The sequence below is a fragment of the Muscardinus avellanarius genome (assembly GCF_963383645.1).
Source record: "Muscardinus avellanarius genome assembly, chromosome: 3".
Taxonomy (NCBI): Eukaryota; Metazoa; Chordata; class Mammalia; order Rodentia; family Gliridae; genus Muscardinus; species Muscardinus avellanarius.
In genome coordinates, this window is record NC_137788.1 from 112,914,137 (window position 1) to 112,922,987 (window position 8,851).

Sequence of the window (8,851 nt, forward strand, 5' to 3'; positions counted from 1 at the left end):
TGTACTATTGCAAATAGTATACCACATTATTATTATTATTATTATTATTATTATTATTATTATTTATTTGCGGTACTAGGGATGGAACCCAGGGCATTCTGAGTTACACCCTTAGCCCTATTTTTTTTTATTCCTTATTTTGAAACAGGGTCTCACTGAGTTGCAAAGGGCCTCGCTAAGTATATAAGGCTGGCCACAAACCATAATCCTCCTGTCTCAGCCTCCCAAATGCTGGGATTACAAGTGTGCACCATCATACTCAGCTCTATTTTATTTTTTATTTTTATTTTTTTTTTTGCAGGTGTGGGGATAGAACCCAGGGGCATTTGACCTACGAGCTACACTCCCTGCCCTACTTTTTATTTTGAAACCGGGTCTCACTGAGTTGCGGAGGGCCTCACTTAGTAGCTGAGGCTGTCCGCGAACCGCGATCCTCCAGGTCTCAGCCTCCCGAATGCTGGGATTACAACCGTGTGCCACACGGCCCGGCTCTATTCTTTATTTTGAAACAGAATCTCACTGTGTTGCAAAGGGCCTCACTAAGCAGCTGTCTGTGATTCGCAATCCTCCTGTCTCGGCCTCCCAGGTGCTGGGATTACAGGTGTGCACCACCATGCCCGGCTAAGTATACCACTTTTATAAGGGACTTGAGCATCTGCAATTTGAGATCCACCAAAGACACTAGAACAGTATCCCAAGAAATACTGAGAAGCATTTGTCCTTGGAATTTCACCTGCCCTGTCCCAGCCTCCTCCTCTCAAGGTAGCTCCCCAAACTTCCCAGCTGTTCCTTCCTCCCTGGGTACCATCTCCCCTGGATCCAGGAAGGACTCCTATCGTTCATTCATTCATTTATTTTGCTACTAGATATTGAACCCAGGGAAGCTCTACCTCTGGGCTATACCCCCTGCCTTTTTTATTTTTGAAATAGTCATGCAAGCCAGGCATGGTGGCACATGCCTGTCATTCTAGTATTTGGAGGCTGAGGCAGGAGGATTGCAGGTTTGAGGACAGCCTCAACTAGTGAGATTCTTATCAACCTAGCTTGACCCTGTTTCAAAATAAAAATAAACTAGGGCTAAAAGCCAGACGTGGTGGCGCACGCTTGTAATCTCAGCATTTGAGAGGCTGAGACAGGAGGATTGGGTTAGTGAGCCTCAGCTACTTAGTGAGGCCCTCCACAACTTAGTGGGACCCTGTTTCAAAATAAAGAAGAAGAACTTCCGGGAAGAAATAAATATATGATAGTTTCACCTAAAAAAAAGAAAAAAATATTCTCTGGTAAGAAAGAAAGCAAAAAGAAATATTGAAATGTTATATTTAAGTCATCAAAAGCTTGGTATCAGACAAATGAAACTGTTATGTGAGATTATCATTTTTAATTTTGGATAAATTGCTATAATACTAGATGTCAACCACTAAGCCAAGCATGGGAGGGAGGGATGGGGAGAGAATGGGGTGGGGATCGGGTGGGGGCTGACTGGGCGATGTGTGCATGTATGTCTACAAAAGTTTGTATCCCACTATGATGTATGAATACAGTGCACCAATAAAATAAAATTAAAAAAAAAAAAAAAAAAAACAAAATAAAGAAGAAAAAATAGGGCTGGGGGTATAGCTCAGAGATAGAATACTCCTAGGCTCCATCCCCAGTATTGCAAATAAATAAATAAACAAACAAACAAACATGCACACTTGTAATCCCAGCATTTGGGAGGCTGAGGCAGAAGGATCGCGGTTCGTGGAGGCTTCAGCTACTTAGTGAGGTCCTTTGCAACTCAGTGAGACCTTGTTTCAAAATAAAGAATAAAAAACAGGGCTGGGGGTGTAGCTCAGAGGTAGAATGCCCCTGGGTCCAATCCCCAGTGCCAAAAATAAATAAGTAAATAAACAAACAAACAGGGTCTCGCTGAGTTGCTGAGGCTGGCCTTGACACTGTGCTCCTCCTGTCTCAGCCTCCCGAGCACTGGGGTGACGGGCGTATGCCCCACGGGGCTCGGGGGGCCTCCTGACCCGGCCATGGACACCCTCCCAGCTCCTCCCCTCCTCTGCCTCCTCCCACCCCGGCTCATAAGGAGACTCTTCTCTCTAAGCCCCAGACCCCCTCCTTGGCTGCCCCTGTGTCTGCCTCCCAGCCATTCCTTTCTGCCTGGCACCGGCTTTCCCACCGGATCTCCTGGCTCAGAGACCAGCGGGGACAAAGCCCCTGTTTCTGCCAGTCTGGCCTCCATCCAGCCTCTCCCTCCCCCCATCCTACCTTTTGTGAAGGCCCCAGGCTGGGGGTGGATAAAGAGGGGTGAGAGTAAATGGAGGGACCCCCCCCCCAGCCCCACCGGCCATCAGAGCCCCAGAACCCAGAGTGCTCTAAAGATCTCAAAGCACGCATACTCACAGAACAGAGCAAAGGAGACCGACATCCAGAGAGGAACCCGGGCCCAGAGAAGCCAAGTCAGACACCAGACCAGTGTCCAAAACCATCTTTTCTTTTTTAAACCAATTAATTTTTTTTTTTTTTTTTTGGTGGTACTGGGGGTTGAACCCAGGGGCATTCTACCTCCAAGCTCCACCCTCTGCCCTGTTTTTTTATTCTTTATTTTTGAAACAGGGTCTCACTGAGTTGCAAAAGGCCTCACTAAGTAGAGGAGGCTGTCTGTGAACCACGATCCTCCTGTCTCAGCCTCCCAAATTCTGGGATTACAAGCGTGCACCACCACGCCCGGCTCCAACACCATCTTTAAGCATCAGGCTCAACTTAGAAGAGTATGAGAGGCAGGCGAGGTGGCGCAGGCCTGTCATCCGAGTACTTGAGAGTCTGAGACAGGAGGATTGCAGGTTCAAGGCTAGCCTCACCAACTTTGTGAGACTCTTTCAAAATAAAAAATAAAAAGGACTGGGGGTACAAGTCAGGAGTAGAACGCCAGGCGTAGTGGCACATGCTTGTAATCTCAGCATTTGGGAGGCTAAGACAGGAACATCGCGGTTTGTGGCCAGCCTAGGCTACTTAGTGAGGCCCTTTGCAACTCAGTGAGATCCTGTTTCAAAACAAAGAATACAAAATAGGGCTGTAATATAGCTCGGAGGTAGACTGCCCTGGGGTTCCATTTTTGGTACTGCCAAAAAGTAAATAAATAAAGGTGCTGAGATTGCTGTGTGCACTGGGGCAGCCGCTGCCTGCCCGTGATTTGAATAACTCTTTGCCATGCATCTGAGCTGGGCCAGGGTCCTCCCTGGCACGCTCCCCCTGGGTCGAGTCAGAGCTGCTCAGAGACCTGGCTCCCAGCTTTCTGACAGGTGGCCCAGAACCCTCCTGGGCACAGCAACTCAGGGGCAACAGCCTGGACCACCATCCATTCTGAGGATGGGGAAGAGGGTGTGAGACCAACCAGGACCTGGAGTGCTGGAATGTGGGGGCGGCTCACCCTGCCTCTGAGAGTGGGGGTCACCAGCCTGAGGGGACAAGAGGGGGTGCCGGCGGCCTTCGAGAGCTCTTCTCCTCAGGGTCACGCTGGGACTGAGCTCCTGGCATGACGAGGAGCCCAAGGAAGCCCGGCTGGCACACCGTGGGAAGCCAGGGCCCCGCGCTCAGCTGTCCCGGTGTTGTGCCCCTGTCCACGCCATCTCTCTTTTCTCTCCAGCTGTTTCCTGCACCAGCTTGGAGTCTCTGGCCCCGCCTGGCGTTTCTCTACCTGTGCACCTCGCTGTAAGGTTCCTGGCAGCCCAACGTACAGAGAGTGGAGAGCGGGCTGTGTGTGTGCCTGTGCGCACCGCCGCCACCTCCATGCAGCCTGCCCACCGGGACCTGCGCGCCAGAGGTCGCCACAGCAGCAGGGGAGCCCTGCGTCCTGCCCTCAGAGGCTCTGTGAAGAGCAGCAGGAGCCTGCACAAAGCCTCGAGGCTGGAGGGTCTGGAGGAGTAATTGTACCAATCTTACAAATAGTCCTACTTATTGCAAGAACAACTAATAATAGTATTTATTAGCAATGTCCCCAACCAAGCTGCTGCAGATCCCCTTAGTGGGGAGTCTCAAATGGGCTGCCTGGGGTTCTCAGGCTAGTTAGCTGTAACAACAGGCCAGGTGGGTCTTTTGGGAATACTTCCCATGTTGTCTGAATCAAAGTGATGCAGATATCAATGGTGCCCTTAAAATTGATATCAACCCCCCCCTCTCTCTGTACTAGGGATTGGACCCAGGGACATTCTATCTCTGAGCTACACTTTCAGCCCGTTTTACTTTTCGTTTTAAAGCAAGATCTCCCTAAGTTGCTGAATCTCTCTACATTGCTGAGGCTGTCCTTAAACCTAAGATCCTCGTGTCTCAGCTTCCCAAGTACTGGGCTTACAGGCATGCAGCCACACCCCATGGGGTGTCAAGCTCTTGTTAGAACCAGATAGGCAGCGCTGCTGGGATTGGAAGGGGATGTGGAGTGACCTGGGGTGGGACGCTGCCACCCCCCTGGCAGGACTGGGAACGGAAAGGGGAACCCAGCCCCAACCAAGCGCTCCTGCTCGCCAGCCCGAGCCCGGCCCCCTTCTAAACGTGCCCCATAGAAAACTCAACTGCAATCAAGTACTGTGTGTCCCCTCATTACAGTCTCCGAAAAACCCCAGGTTCAGGGAGATCAGCTAACTTGCCCAAGGTCACACCACAAGGGAACGCTAGACTTGGGAGCCCAGCTCAGCACGACCACCTCCATGTCGGGGGCCACTGGCCACCTCGGGAGCGACCCCCAGCAGGCTGGATGCTCACGGCAGCTCCTGACACTGGCCAGCGGCAGGACCACTGCCACCGCCTGGACCAGGACAAGGACAAGGTCGCAAATCTTCACCCCTCCCTGGGACTGGAGCAGGAGAGGGGTGTTCCTATGGGCCCACGGGGGACCCCGTGTGTGTGTGTGTGTGTGTGTGTGTGTGTGTGTGTGTGTGTGAGAGAGAGAGAGAGAGAGAGAGAGAGAGAGAGAGAGAGAGAGAGAGATGCACAGGGGATGCTGGGGCTGCCCGCCTCCCGGGTGAGGGCTGCAGGGTGCACTCGCGGACCACAGGGAGGCCGGTGGGCGCTGCCTGCGCTCCCTCCCTCCCAGGCCAGGGTGGCACTCACCTTGCCCGCCGAGGGGTCTCCTCCCGGCGCGGCTCACTCCTGCAGCTGTGGCTGAGACTGCGGCGGGCGGGCGCCAGGAGCAGAGGCCCGGCCCGCAGCACGCGCGGAAGAGGGCGCCGGCCGGCCGGGCGCCGCACAAAACCCCCTTTCTTCCCCGCCCCGCCCCTGTGCAGAACTGGGGGCTCGGGCCGGTCACGGGACCCGCCGCCTTCGCTGCGTCCGTTCCCGGCGGCGGCCCCGGCGAGGGCGAGGACAAGCGAAGTAGGGCATCTTTCAGGGGATGAGAAGAGGAGTAGGAAGGGAGGGCCGGAGGGGCGGGGAGGGAGCGCTGGAGGAGGATGCTGCAGCTGGAGGGATGTAAGTTAGACAACCGGGGGGACTTCCCATTGGTCAAAAGGGGAGGAGGAGGGACTCCAACTTGGCAGGGAAGAGGACGAAGGGGAAACGGGAGGCTTTGCTCCTGGAAAGAGCGACAACCCCCATCCCCATAAAAACGGGCAGCTCTTTCTTGGAGGTAAGAGGTGCGGATGACCGCAGCCGCCTCCCCGGAGGAGGCTCCGATTGGATTTTGTCTCCTGCGATGCCCTCACACTCGCTGCACAGAGGAGGAGCTGACTTTGCAGCTGAGGCGTGGAGGTTAGACAGCAGAATCATGGGTTAAACTAAGCAAGTCAAGAGCTCTCGGCCCGGGATTGCCCGTGGCGCCTGCACAGCCGCTACTGGTCATGCAAACCAATGTGTGAAATACAGGCGCTGCTGGAGCCCAGGAGCCCGCTGGCCCCGGCTGGGCTGTGAATGTGCAGCCAGCTGCCAAGGGGTGGGCCTTGAGTACTGCCCTGAGGTCCCAGCGTCCAGAATACCAATGATCCCCCTGCCCCCCGCCCCAGCTTTCCCAGGCAAATCTCTGGCACAGACTGCGGGCAAGAAGACAGCCCTGGATTCTCTCCGAGGGATACTAGCTTGTGGGGGTGTTGGATTTCCGTAATCTCCACCAGCAATCCCAAAATATTACAAAGAAAGTGGGGTGTCTGCAGCCAGGCGTGGTGATGCATTCCTATAATCTCAGTACCTGGGAGCCTGAAACAGGAGGATTGCAGGTTTGAGGCCAGCCTCAGCAATTTAGTGAGACCCTCTGGAACTCAGAGACACTCTGTTTCAAAATAAAAGTAAAATAGGGCTGAGGGTGTAGCTCAGCTCTGAGGTAGAATGCCCTTGGGTGAGCCGGGCATGGTGGGACATGCTTGTAATCCCAGCATTCGGGAGGCTGAGACAGGAGGGTCTTGGTTTGTGGACAGCCTCGGCTACTTAATGAGGCCCTTTGCAACTCAGTGAGACCCTGTTTCAAAATAAAAACTAAAAATTAGTGCTGGGAGTGTAGCTAGGTGGTAGAATGCCCCTGGGTTCCATCCCCAGTACCAAAACAAAAACAAAAGCAAAAAAAAAAAAAAAAAAGTGGGGTATCCAAATGCAGCCTCAGGGCAGGTCACCGACTTTAAGTGGATGGCACACTAAAGTCCCTCCTGGGAATTCTGGGCTGCCCCCCACCGATGTCCCAACACTGGTTAGAGACAATCTGGGCAGTCCCCAGGTGGCCCTTGGATTTTGTGGCTTGCAGGTCTTGCACCTCAGAGCTGAGACAGAGCCCCCCCCCCTCTCCCAGGACAGGCTCAGCACGTTCCCCAGCCCCCACTGACCTGCGGGGCTCACTGCGCCCCGCCCTGCAGGCTCCACAGGGCTTCAGGCCAGCAGGTCAGGCCAGGCTACCAAGTGGCCGAAATTCAATCGCAGTGGTGAGTCCAATGGAACCACAGATCTTGCCTTGGGGAAGCCTGGCTGGGACCGGAGAAGACAGAGAAAGTGACCTTCCTTGAGCTTCTCCACGAGAGCAGTGCAGGCGTGCCAGTGTGTCCTGGGAGTTCAGCCTCAGTGGAGGCCAGCAGCACCTGGATCAGGGTCAGGGCTGGTACCAGACAGTCTGTTCTAGGAGGCAGATTCCTGGGGGGAGAGCAGAAGGGAGAGAGAACAGACAGCTGCTGGGGGGTGGGGGGGTAAGAAAGAGGAGGAGAAGGAGGAGGAGGAGGAGGAGGAGGAGGAGGAGGAGGAGGAGGAGGAGGAGAAGGAGGAGGAGGAGGAGAAGGAGGAGGAGGAAGAGAAGGAGGAGGAGGAGGAGAAGGAGGAGGAGGAAGAGAAGGAGGAGGAGGAGGAGGAGGAAGAGGAGGAGGAAGAGGAGGAGGAGGAGGAGGAGGAGGAAGAGAAGGAGGAGAAGGAGAAGGAGGAGGAGGAGGAAGAGAAGGAGGAGAAGGAGGAGGAGGAGGAGGAGGAGGAAGAGAAGGAGGAGAAGGAGGAGGAGGAGGAGGAGGAGGAGGAGGAGGAGGAGGAGGAGGAGGAGGAGGACCATGCAGGTTCAGCGCTAGTGAGGGCTTGGTTCTTCCCGGAACCATCTGGTAGTCTCCCCACGGGGATGCCTGACACTGTTGAACCTGGTGGGAGAGTCCCCACCTGCCCGGCCCATGCTTACACTTAGAACACTCTGGTTCTTTCTCTTTGCTGGTTACCTACCTGTGCACACGTGGGCCCCTAACTTGTACCTGGGTTCCTGGCCAGGAGCTTAGAAGACTGCGGCCCTGTGCACGAGATGGAGGGTTCTTCATTTGAGAGCAGAGTCCTTTCCTGAGGCTTCTGCAAGGAGACAGGAGCACCTCCCCAGGATACTTCTGTTGTTTTGTTTTGTTTGGAGAGTGGACCCAGGAACATTCTTTCTCCGAGCTACAACCTCTACTTTTATTTTATTTGTCTGTTTTTTTATTTATTTATTTTTGTGGTACTGGGGATCGAACCCAGGGGTATTCTACCTCCGAGCTACACCCCCAGCCCTATTTTTTTATTCTTCATTTTCAAACACCGAGTTGCAAAGGGTCTCACTAAATAAATAAATAAATAAAGGGTTTCACTAAATTGCTGAGGCTGGCTTCTAGCCTGCAATCCTCCTGTCTCAGCCTCCCAGGATGCTTTTCACCATTTTTCGGGGAGGGTCTGGGGATGGAACCCAGAGGCATTTGACCTCCGAGCTACACCCCCTGCCCTATTTTTTATTCTTTATTTTGAAACAGGGTCTCACTGAGTTGCAGAGGGCCTCACTAAATAGCTGAGGCTGTCCGCGAACTGCGATCCTCCTGTCTATGCCTCTCAAATGCTGGGACTACAAGCATGCGCCACCACGCCTGGCTGCTATTCACCATTTCTATCTGGGAAACCCTGTACTTTGAACTGACAATTTCTGGTGGGGATTTATTTGCTCTGTCTGTCCATCTTTCTGTCTGTCTGTCTGTCTCTGTCTCTCACATACACTGGGGATTGAATGTAGGGGCATTCTACCTCTGAGCTACACCCTAGCCCCCTGCCTCCCCCCCTTTTTTGAGATACTTGGGATGAAACCCAAGGGCATTCTACCTTTGCCTCTATCCCTGTTTTTTTTTTTTTTTTAATTTTGAAACAAGGTCTCACTGAGTTGTAAAGAGCTTAAGTAGCTGAGGCTGTCCATGAACCGCAATCCTTTGGTCTCAGCCTCCCAAATGCTGGGATTACAAGTGTGCGCCACTACACCCAGCTTCCCCTACCCCCTTATTTATTTATTTATTTATTTATTTATTTATTTATTTATTTTTGTGGTACTGGGGTTCCTGGAAGCCCTTCTACCTTCGGGCTACACTCCCAGACCAGACCTATTTTTACATTTTTATTTGGAAACAGGGTCTTC